The sequence below is a fragment of the Rutidosis leptorrhynchoides genome, chromosome 5 (genome assembly GCF_046630445.1).
Source record: "Rutidosis leptorrhynchoides isolate AG116_Rl617_1_P2 chromosome 5, CSIRO_AGI_Rlap_v1, whole genome shotgun sequence".
Lineage (NCBI taxonomy): Eukaryota > Viridiplantae > Streptophyta > Magnoliopsida > Asterales > Asteraceae > Rutidosis > Rutidosis leptorrhynchoides.
The window spans coordinates 324678224-324691145 of NC_092337.1; positions in this window are offsets into that span (position 1 = coordinate 324678224).

Consider the following 12922-nt stretch of genomic DNA (forward strand, 5'->3'; position numbering starts at 1 on the left):
TTTCTTTAACTTCGAATCGAGAGGTGAGGTCGTTCAAGTGTTTGAGAGAGATGTTTTCATCCTTGAGAGCCTCGTCTTGGGCTACCCGAATTTGGCTATTAAGGTTGGTGTGGATGGTGATGTTTAAGGTTCGGACACGAAGAGGCACCGCTCTTTCTTTTCGACTCAAGGCATCGGCTACTACATTTGCCTTTCCGTGATGGTAACGAAGCTCGCAATCATAATCGTTTAAGGTTTCAATCCACCTTCGTTGTCTCATGTTTAGTTGCTTTTGATCGAAGATGTGTTGGAGACTTTTGTGATCGGTAAAGATAGTACTCTTGGTTCCATAAAGATAGTGTCTCCACATTTTTAGTGCAAAGACAACGGCTCCGAGTTCGATATCATGTGTCGTGTAGTTTCATTCATGAATTTTGAGTTGTCGAGAAGCATAAGCAATGACTTTCGTTCGTTGCATCAACACACATCCAAAACCATGTTTCGAGGCATCGCAATATACAACAAAATCGTCATTGCCTTCGGGAAGTGACAAGATAGGAGCAGTGGTTAGCTTTGTTTTCAAGATTTGAAATGCGGATTCTTGTTCGGTCGCCCAAATGAATTTCTTTCCCTTGTGAGTTAACACGGTTAGAGGACGAGCAACCAAAGAGAAATCCTTGATGAATCTACGGTAGTATCCGGCGAGACCCAAAAATTGACGAATGTGAGTAGGAGTAGTAGGAGTCTCCCATTTACAAATGGCTTCGATTTTTGATGGATCGACTTTAATACCTTGATCACTTACAACATGACCAAGAAATTGAACTTCCTTCAACCAAAATTCACACTTGGAGAATTTGGCATAGAGTCGTTCTTGTCTCAAGAGTTCAAGCACAAGTCGGAGATGTTGTTCGTGTTCTTCTTCGCTTTTAGAATAGACCAAGATGTCATCGATGAATACAATAACGAACTTATCGAGATACGGTTTGCACATGCGGTTCATAAGATCCATGAACACCACCGGTGTGTTAGTGAGACCAAATGGCATTACAAGAAATTCATAACTACCATAACGAGTCCGGAAAGCGATTTTGGAGATATCTTCCACCTTAACCCTTAATTGATGATAACCCGAGCGGAGATCGATTTTCGAATATACACAAGACCTTTGTAGTTGATCAAAGAGGTCATCGATGCGAGGAAGAGGATATCGGTTCTTAACCGTCAATTTGTTTAGTTCACGATAATCGATGCACATTCGTAGGGATCCGTCTTTCTTTTTAACAAACAAAATCGGAGCGCCTCAAGGTGAATGACTAGGTTGGATAAAACCACGATCAAATAGTTCTTGGATTTGACTTTGCAATTCTTTCATTTTGGATGGAGCGAGTCTATATGGTGCACGTGCTACGGGTGCGGCTCCCGGAATAAGATCGATTTGGAATTCAACCGGTCGATGAGGTGGAAGACCCGGCAATTCGTCGGGAAATACATCGGAATAGTCACTAACAATTGGCACATCATCGATGTGCTTCTCATCGGACTCGACTTTCTTAACGTGAGCAAGGATCGCAAAACAACCCTTACGGAGTAGTTTTCTAACTTTAATGCACGAAACGAGGTTGAGTCCGGTGCAACTCTTATCGCCATAGACGATCAAAGGTTCACCATTCTCGATAGGAATTCGGATTGCGTTAAGATCACAAAGGATGTGAGATTTCATTTTGGCTAGCCAATTCATACCGATTATTACATCGAAGCTTCCTAGTTCCATGGGTATCAAGTCAATTTCAAACTCATTACCCAAAATGTTTAACGTACACCCCCGGTAATATGTGTCGGCACTCAATAGTTTCCCGTTGGCCACTTCAATGGTATAAGTGGTATCTAGTGGGAGTGGTAGAGTGCTAAAAGAATGAATTAAAGTCTTGGATACAAAGCATTTATTGGCACCCGAATCGAATAAACAAGTAACATAAGTGTTGTTGAGAAGAAACGTACCCGTGACTAATTCATTGTCATCCCGGGCTTCCTCGGTGTTGATGTTGAAAGCTCGGCTGCGCGTATTGGGGTTATCTTTCTTCTTCGGGCATGCGTTTCTATAATGGCCCGTTTGGTCACATTCATAACAAGTGCCCGTCTTTGGTGCATTGGGCCCCTTTTGAGCAACGGGAGTGGTGTTTCTACATTCGTGGGCCAAATGGCCACTCTTTTGACACTTGATGCAATACGGCCTTCCACATTCACCCAAATAATGTTTGTGGCACTTGTTGCAAAATGGTAAAGTTCCGGCATAACCTTTCTTACCGTCGGGAGTGAAAGGCTTCTTGGCGGGGTTGTTATTGTAGTTGCTTGATTGAGAGGGTTCCCATTTTCTTTTATTGCCGCCAGTTTTGTCCTCTGCCTTAGGAGCCGGCACTACTACTTCATCCACCGTTTCTATCAATTGGTGGGCCATGTTCAAAGCGGCTTGATGATTAGCGGGTTTGGAGGACATCACACCTTGTTTGATGCTCTTTGGAAGACCATCCATATAGAGTTCACCCCTTTGAGATTCAGGATTCACGAGATTAGGACACATCAAGGATAGCTCGGCGAAGCGTTGGTTATAGGCCTTGAGATCTTTTCCGACCGCCTTCAAAGCTCTTAGCTCTTGTTCGAGCTTTCGGGTTTCTTCACGAGGGAAGTATTCAACAATCATCTTCTCCCTTAAATCGGCCCAAGAGAGGGCATGAGCTTCATCGGTACCCACCGATTGAACATAGGTATTCCACCACGTGAGGGCGACACCGGCGAAAGTGTGAGTGGAGTATTTGACCTTGTCTTGGTCCCGACAACCGCTTATGCTAAAGACGGCCTCCGTTTGTTCGAACCATCGAGTGAGAGTAACTGGTCCCCCGGTTCTATCATAAGTGTGAGGTTTGCACCCCATAAAAGCTTTGTAGGAGCACCCTTCGCTAGAGTTACCGGCCCCTTGGTTGTTGTTATCGTTGTTGTTGGAGGAGTGACCGGCCATTGTTATCGTTGTTGTTGAGCCTTTTTCAAATGCTCTCGAATCAAATTAATCTTGCTATTCGTCTCTAAAACCAAATCGGTACTCCCGATTTCCTTTTGTCCCACTTCACCCCAACAAATCGGGGTTCGACACCTACGCCCATAAAGCATCTCATAAGGTGGCAACCCAATACTAGTATGATAACTATTATTGTACGAGAATTCCACCAAAGGCAAATGCTCATCCCAACTACCACCGAAATCAATAATGCACGCTCGTAACATATCTTCCAAAGTTTGATTTGTACGTTCGGTTTGACCTTCCATTTGAGGATGATACGCCGTGCTCAATTTCAATTGCGTACCCGTATCTTCATGAAACTTTTCCCAAAACCGAGATGTAAAACGAGTATCTCGATCCGAAATAATAGATATAGGAACTCCATGTCGAGAGATTACTTCCTTGATAAACAACTTAGAAAAGGTCTCCGACGATATCGCTTCCTTAATGGGAAGAAACAAAGCACTCTTCGTCAGTCGATCAACTATAACCCAAATCGAATCAAATTGGGTTCTCGCCATTTTAGGTAACTTTGTGATGAAATCCATGGTAATGTGCTCCCATTTCCATTTTAGGATTTCTAACGGTTGTAACTTACCATACGGATTTTGGTGCTCGGCCTTAACTTGCAAACACGTGACGCATTGCTCAACATACTTCACAACATCACGTTTCATGCCCGGCCACCAATAATCTTTCCTTAAATCAAGATACATTTTCGTCGCGCCCGGATGAACGGAATACTTTGACTTATGTGCTTCATCGAGTAGCACTTGTCGGTAATCACCCATCTTAGGCACCCACACTCTTCCTTGAAAAGACAACAAACCACGCGAGCCCATAGTAATGAACTCCGATTGTCCCACAATTCGCTCCGCATGCTTGTTGTGAACGTAAGCCTCTATTTGAATCACACCGAGTTTTTCAAGAAAATCGTTAGTAATAATCATACGTAACAATCCTAATCGTAACGCCGGGTGATGACTCTTTCGACTTAACTGTAGCGACCCGACAAAATCGTAATTGACGGCGCCGTCTACTTAGGTCCCGTTACGTGGTCATAAGTCTTTAAAACAGCGTTTGACCAAAAGTATGTCGCATTTATTTCAAAAGTAAAGATGTTCCAAGGTTTACAAAGTAGTTCGACAACTAGTTACGTTACAAAGTTTAAAGTACAAATAAAACATATGCAACACAATTTAAAAGTAGCCAAAAGACGCTCCACGTATGCATGTATACTCGACATCCAATGCAAGTATCAAAAAGAATGAGCGGAAGCATGTATCATTAAGCATTCAAGGACCTAAGAAAACATAAAAGAATCTGTCAACGAAAACGTTGGTGAAATCATAGTTGTAAGCATAAAGTATATTTGTATCACAAGGTTTAGTATAAATCGTTTATCAAGCGTATACATCTCAAAAGATGTGTTTGTATCACGAGCACCCAATTATCAAACTTAACTGAATCTTACCTCTGCATAATAGTGTTAGAACCTACACTATACATCGAAAGTACGTTTCATTCATCTGAATGAGGGTTCGTCAAACCCGCATGGCCACACAACATAATTTCTCGCTTACACTCTACGAGTGTAACTAATGATAATTGGACTTGAGGATTTTTGTTCTAACTCGTATGTATCTTTGCTTTTGTATAGTATTCAAAGTATCAAAGTATGAAAAGTATATATATACATGTGAAAAATATATATAAGTATGTAATGTATATGTTTTCTCATGCCACGATTTTAAAAGTAAAAAAGTATTTGAGAAGTGGGGCTATGATCTCACCTTGAGTGTAGGAATGTAAATTTACTCCAACAAGTAACGTGTGTAAGAACAATGCTAGTCTCGACCTAAACAATTAGGTTGTATCAATAACGATAGTCACGATTGGTTAAAGATGTTCAATTAGTCCTATGGCTCGTTACGACTCGATTATGTAGCATGTGAATCACGTTGTCAAGTTTCATGCAAGAATCAAGTATAAAATAAGATTAGAACGATTGCATAAGTGTTTTGTTATGTTTGACTAAAAGTCAAACTTGGTCAAAGTCAACGAAAAAGTCAACAGGGTCGGATCGGGTCCCGAACTATTTTCCTGAGCTTAGAAATCATGTATGAGCATGTTGGCCAAGTTTCATGTTGATCGGGGGTGCGTAGCATACTTAAAATTATGCAAAAATTGACATTTTTGGGCAGTCTGCCTCAGATGCGCCGCATCCAAGGCAGATGTGCCGCATCTGTGTCTGGTGCAGCAATTCTGGGGCAGTTTAACACTTAGACGATTTCAACTTCAAACGATCATAACTTTTGACTCGTTAACATTCAAAACACGTATCTTATATCGTTGGAAAGGTAATTTAAAGTGGAATACAATTAAATACATTTCATGAATCAATGCCATTATTAACAACAATGAAAACCTCAATAAATGATCGTTAACTATTCAAAATCGAAGTTTCAAGTTCATAAAACGCATTTCTTGACTCGGGAATCCAATCTACACATACGATACGCCGTTTTGAAGGTAATGAAACATACAATACAACTAATTACTAACTAATAACATTTCATGGCATTCAAATCATCAAAAGTTCGTTTTAGAGTTCATCAAACCCTAATCAAAATCAAGAATTCAACCATTTTGTAAATGAAGCTTTTCTAAATCAACCTACACATCAAAATGAAGCTAATGATGCTAGTAACACATTTAATACATGAACTTTAACATTTAAACAACATTTAATCAACCAAAAGCAAGGATTAAGCACACCCATTTCAAATGTTCAAACTAGTTACTCAAAACAACAAATCGAGCAAACAAAACATGTATTCATGTTATACTTGAGCCATAGACACTAACTAACAACTTTATAAGTTAAAAACATCAAGAACACAAAATCTAGTGATTTTAGAAAGTTACCCAAATGTAATGAAATCGGTATGGAATCGAAGAGGAAGTTGCATGGATTCCAAAAATGTAATTTGTTTTGCAAAACACCCGCTAGCTCGGATTTGGATGATGATTCTTTGAAATGGGGTGTTGAGAGAAAATGGAGGAAGTAGTAAAATGATAGAGAGATGAATGAATGGGTAAGAGGGGTTTGACCCTTTGGCCTAGTCAAAGGTTTGATCCTTTGGCGAGTTTGGTCCCTCAACTTTCATTCGGGTGCGTGAATTACCTAAACGAGATAATTTAAAACGCGTATCAACGGGAGATGTTATAAATATATAACGAACTTTAAAATGAATAAACGAAAAGTAAACAGAAAAAGGCGGGATGTTACATTACCTACTCCTTAAAAGAAATTTCGTCCCAAAATTTAAGTAGGCGTAGTAGTCGTTGTTTCTTCCTCGGGATTTTGCTTTTCCGAAATCGCTAATAGATGAGGATACTTCCTTTGCATTTGATCTTGTCTTTCTCAAGTAAACTCGGGTCCCCTTTTGGCGTTCCAACGGACCTTGACAATTGGAATTCGGCTTTGTTTTAACGTTTTGATGGAGGTGTCCACAATTTCAACCGGTTCCTCCACAAAATGAAGTTTATCATCAATGGTAAGCTCCTCGAGAGGAATGACGATATCGGGTTCGGCAAGACACTTTTTCAAGTTGGATACATGGAAAGTAGGATGAACGGAGCGCAATTGAGGCGGAAGATCTAAACGATAAGCAACGGTTCCAACACGCTCCAAGATTTCGAAAGGACCAATATACCGCGGATTTAGCTTTTCGCGTTTCCCGAAATGAATTACACCTTTCCAAGGTGCGACTTTTAACATTACGTGATAACCGACTTGAAATTTAAGGTCGTTGCGTCGTTTGTCGGTATAGCTCTTTTGAAGACTTGGGCCGTCCTAAGCCTATCTCGGATTTGAACGATCTTCTCGGTTGTTTCATGAATGAGTTCGGGTCCGGTGATTTGTGTGTCGCCTACTTCAGCCCAACAAAGAGGTGAACGACATTTTCGGCCATATAAAGCTTCGAACAGTGCGGCGTTAATACTCGCGTGATAGCTATTGTTGTAGGAGAATTCGACGAGAGGCAAGTGCTTATCCCAAGCTTTTTCAAAGTCGACAACACAAGCTCGTAGCATGTCTTCCAAAGTTTGAATTGTGCGTTCGCTTTGTCCGTCGGTTTGCGGATGGTATGCGGTGCTCATGTCTAAACGCGTTCCCAACGCTTCTTGTAAAGTACGCCAAAATCTAGAAACAAATCGGCCATCTCGGTCGGAGATAATTGATAAGGGTACACCGTGTCGGGCTACGATTTCTTTAATGTAAAGTTGTGCGAGTTTCTCCATGTTGTCGGTTTCCTTCATGGCTAGGAAATGTGCGGATTTGGTGAGACGGTCAACAATAACCCAAATAGTATCATAACCGCCAACCGTCTTTGGTAGTTTGGTGATAAAATCCATCGTTATCCTTTCCCACTTCCATTGCAGGATTTCGGGTTGTTGAAGTAGTTCGGATGGTCTTTGATGTTCGGCTTTGACTTTGGAGCAAGTTAGGCACTTTCCAACATAAGTAGCCACGTCCCTTTTAATGTTCGGCCACCAATATTGTTCTTTGAGGTCATGATACATCTTATTGGCACCGAGGTGAATCGAATATCTTGACTTATGGGCTTCGTCTAAAATAAGGCTTCGCAAGTCCCCATAACTAGGTACCCAAATTCTTCCGGCGAAATATCGGAGTCCGGTTTCTTTAACTTCGAATCGAGAGGTGAGGACGTTTAAGTGTTCGAGAGAGATGTTTTCATCCTTGAGAGCCTCGTCTTGGGCTACCCGAATTTGGCTATTAAGGTTGGTGTGGATGGTGATGTTTAAGGCTCGGACACGAAGAGGCACCGCTCTTTCTTTTCGACTCAAGGCATCGGCTACTACATTTGCCTTTCCGGGATGGTAACGAAGCTCGCAATCATAATCGTTTAAGGTTTCAATCCACCTTCGTTGTCTCATGTTTAGTTGCTTTTGATCGAAGATGTGTTGGAGACTTTTGTGATCGGTAAAGATAGTACTCTTGGTTCTATAAAGATAAATGGCTCCGAGTTCGATATCATGTGTCGTGTAGTTTCGTTCATGAATTTTGAGTTGTAGAGAAGCATAAGCAATGACTTTTGTTTGTTGCATCAACACACATCCAAAACCATGTTTCGAGGCATCGCAATATACAACAAAATCGTCATTGCCTTCGGGAAGTGACAAGATAGGAGCAGTGGTTAGCTTTGTTTTCAAGATTTGAAATGCGGACTCTTGTTCGGTTGCCCAAATGAATTTCTTTCCCTTGTGAGTTAACACGGTTAGAGGACGAGCAACCAAAGAGAAATTCTTGATGAATCTACGGTAGTATCCGGCGAGACCCAAAAATTGACGAATGTGAGTAGGAGTAGTAGGAGTCTCCCATTTACTAATGGCTTCGATTTTTGATGGATCGACTTTAATACCTTGATCACTTACAACATGACCAAGAAATTGAACTTCCTTCAACCAAAATTCACACTTGGAGAATTTGGCATAGAGTCATTCTTGTCTCAAGAGTTCAAGCACAAGTCGAAGATGTTGTTCGTGTTCTTCTTCGCTTTTAGAATAGACCAAGATGTCATCGATGAATACAATAACGAACTTATCGAGATACGATTTGCACACGCGGTTCATAAGATCCATGAACACCGCCGGTGCGTTAGTGAGACCAAATGGCATTACAAGAAATTCATAACTACCATAACGAGTCCGGAAAGCGGTTTTGGAGATATCTTCCCCCTTAACCCTTAATTGATGATAACCCGAGCGGAGATCGATTTTCGAATATACACAAGACCTTTGTAGTTGATCAAAGAGGTCATCGATGCGAGGAAGAGGATATCGGTTCTTAACCGTTAATTTGTTTAGTTCACGATAATCGATGCACATTCGTAGGGATCCGTCTTTCTTTTTAACAAACAAAATCGGAGAGCCCCAAGGTGAATGACTAGGTTGGATAAAACCACGATCAAGTAGTTCTTGGATTTGACTTTGCAATTCTTGCATTTCGGATGGAGCGAGTCTATATGGTGCACGTGCTACGGGTACGGCTCCCGGAATAAGATCTAATTGGAATTCAACCGGTCGATGAGGTGGAAGACCCGGCAATTCGTCAGGAAATACATCGGAATAGTCACTAACAATTGGCACATCATCGATGTGCTTCTCATCGGACTCGACTTTCTTAACGTGAGCAAGGATCGCAAAACAACCCTTACGGAGTAGTTTTCTAACTTTAATGCACGAAACGAGGTTGAGTCCGGTGAAACTCTTATCGCCATAGACGATCAAAGGTTCACCATTCTCGATAGGAATTCGGATTGCGTTAAGATCACAAAGGATGTGAGATTTCGTTTTGGCTAGCCAATTCATACCAATTATTACATCGATGCTTCCTAGTTCCATGGGTATCAAGTCAATTTCAAACTCATTACCCAAAATGTTTAACGTACACCCCCGGTAATATGTGTCGGCACTCAATAGTTTCCCGTTGGGCACTTCAATGGTATAAGTGGTATCTAGTGGGAGTGGTGAAGTGCTAAAAGAATGAATCAAAGTCTTGGATAAAAAGCATTTATCGGCACCTGAATCGAATAAACAAGTAACATAAGTGTTGTTGAGAAGAAACGTACCCGTGACTAATTCATTGTCATCCCGGGCTTCCTCGGTGTTGATGTTGAAAGCTCGGCTGCGCGTATTGGGGTTATCTTTCTTCTTCGGGCAAGCGTTTCTATAATGGCCCGTTTGGCCACATTCATAACAAGTGCCCGTCTTTGGTGCATTGGGCCCCTTTTGAGCAACGGGAGCGGTGTTTCTACATTCGTGGGCCAAATGGCCACTCTTTTGACACTTGATGCAATACGACCTTCCACATTCACCCAAATGATGTTTGTGGCACTTGTTGCAAAATGTTAAAGTTCCGGCATAACCTTTCTTACCGTCGGGAGTGAAAGGCCTCTTGGCGGGGTTGTTATTGTAGTTGCTTGATTGAGAGGGTTCCCACTTTCTTTTGTTGCCGCCCGTTTTGTCCTCGGCCTTAGGAGCCGGCACTACTACTTCATCCACCGTTTCTATCAATTGGCAGGCCATGTTCAAAGCGGCTTGATGATTAGCAGGTTTGGAGGACATCACACCTTGTCTGATGCTCTTTGGAAGACCATCCATATAGAGTTCACCCCTTTGAGATTCGGGGTTCACGAGATTAGGACACATCAAGGATAGCTCGGCGAAGCGTTGGTTATAGGCCTTGAGATCGCTTCCAATCGCCTTCAAAGTTCTTAGCTCTTGTTCAAGCTTTCGGGTTTCTTCACGAGGGAAGTATTCAACAATCATCTTCTCCCTTAAATCGGCCCAAGAGAGGGCATGAGCTTCATTGGTACCCACCGATTGAACATAGGTGTTCCACCACGTGAGGGCGACACCGGCGAAAGTGTGAGTGGAGTATTTGACCTTGTCTTGGTCCCGACAACCGCTTATGCTAAAGACGGCCTCCGTTTGTTCGAACCATCGAGTGAGAGTAACCGGTCCCCCGGTTCCATCATAAGTGTGAGGTTTGCCCCCCATAAAAGCTTTGTAGGAGCACCCTTCGCTAGAGTTACCGGCCCCTTGGTTGTTGTTATCGTTGTTGTTGGAGGAGTGACCGGCCATTGTTATCGTTGTTGTCGAGCCTTTTTCAAATGCTCTCGAATCACATCAATCTTGCTATTCGTCTCTAAAACCAAATCGGTACTCCCGATTTCCTTTTGTCCCACTTCACCCCAACAAATCGGGGTTTGACACCTACGCCCATAAAGCATCTCATAAGGTGGCATCCCAATACTAGTATGATAACTATTATTGTACGAGAATTCCACCAAAGGCAAATGCTCATCCCAACTACCACCGAAATCAATAATGCAAGCTCGTAACATATCTTCCAAAGTTTGATTTGTATGTTCGGTTTGACCGTCCGTTTGAGGATGATACGCCGTGCTCAATTTCAATTGTGTACCCATATCTTCATGAAACTTTTCCCAAAACCGAGATGTAAAACGAGTATCTCGATCCGAAATAATAGATATAGGAACTCCATGTCGAGAGATTACTTCCTTGATAAACAACTTAGCCAAGGTCTCCGACGATATCGCCTCCTTAATGGGAAGAAACAAAGCACTCTTCGTCAGTCGATCAACTATAACCCAAATCGAATCAAATTGGGTTCTCGCCGTTTTAGGTAACTTTGTGATGAAATCCATGGTAATGTACTCCCATTTCCATTTTGGGATTTCTAACGGTTGTAACTTACCATACGGCTTTTGGTGCTCGGCCTTAACTTGCAAACACGTGACGCATTGCTCAACATACTTAACAACATCACGTTTCATGCCCGGCCACCAATAATCTTTCCTTAAATCAAGATACATTTTCGTCGCGCCCGGATGAACGGAATACTTTGACTTATATGCTTCATCGAGTAGCACTTGTCGGTAATCACCCATCTTAGGCACCCACACTCTTCCTTAAAAAGACAACAAACCACGCGAGCCCATAGTAATGAACTCCGATTGTCCCACAATTCGCTCCGCATGCTTGTTGTGAACGTAAGCCTCTATTTGAATCATACGTAACAATCCCAATCGTAACGCCGAGTGATGACTCTTTCGACTTAACTGTAGCAACCCGACAAAATCGTCATTGACGGCGCCGTCTACTTAGGTCCCGTTACGTGGTCATAAGTCTTTAAAACAACGTTTGACCAAAAGTATGTCGCATTCATTTCAAAAGTAAAGATGTTCCAAGGTTTATAAAGTAGTTCGACAACTAGTTACGTTACAAAGTTTAAAGTACAAATGAAACATATGCAACACAATTTAAAAGTAGCCAAAACACGCTCCACGTATGCATGTATACTCGACATCCAATGCAAGTATCAAAAAGAATGAGCGGAAGCATGTATCATTAAGCATTCAAGGACCTAAGAAAACATAAAAGAATCTGTCAACGAAAACGTTGGTGAAATCATAGTTGTAAGCATAAAGTATATTTGTATCACAAGGTTTAGTATAAATCGTTTATCAAGCGTATACATCTCAAAAGATGTGTTTGTATCACGAGCACCCAATTATCAAACTTAACTGAATCTTACCTCTGCATAATAGTGTTAGAACCTACACTATACATCGAAAGTACGTTTCATTCATCTGAATGAGGGTTCGTCAAACCCGCATGGCCACACAACATAATTTCTCGCTTACACTCTACGAGTGTAACTAATGATAATTAGACTTGAGGATTTTCGTTCTAACTCGTATGTATCTTTGCTTTTGTATAGTATTCAAAGTATCAAAGTATGAAAAGTATATATATACATGTGAAAAATATATATAAGTATGTAATGTATATGTTTTCTCATCCCACGATTTTAAAAGTATAAAAGTATTTGAGAAGTGGGGCTATGATCTCACCTTGAGTGTAGGAATGTAAATTTACTCCAACAAGTAACGTGTGCAAGAACAATGCTAGTCTTGACCTAAACAATTAGGTTGTATCAATAACGATAGTCACGATTGGTTAAAGATGTTCAATTAGTCCTATGGCTCGTTACGACTCGATTATGTAGCATGTGAATCACGTTGTCAAGTTTCATGCAAGAATCAAGTATAAAATAAGATTAGAACGATTGCATAAGTGTTTTGTTATGTTTGACTAAAAGTCAAACTTGGTCAAAGTCAACGAAAAAGTCAACTGGGTCGGGTCGGGTCCCGAACTATTTTCCTGAGCTTAGAAATCATGTATGAGCATGTTGGCCAAGTTTCATGTTGATCGGGGGTGCGTAGCATACTTAGAATTAAGCAAAAATTGACATTTTTGGGCAGTCTGCCTCAG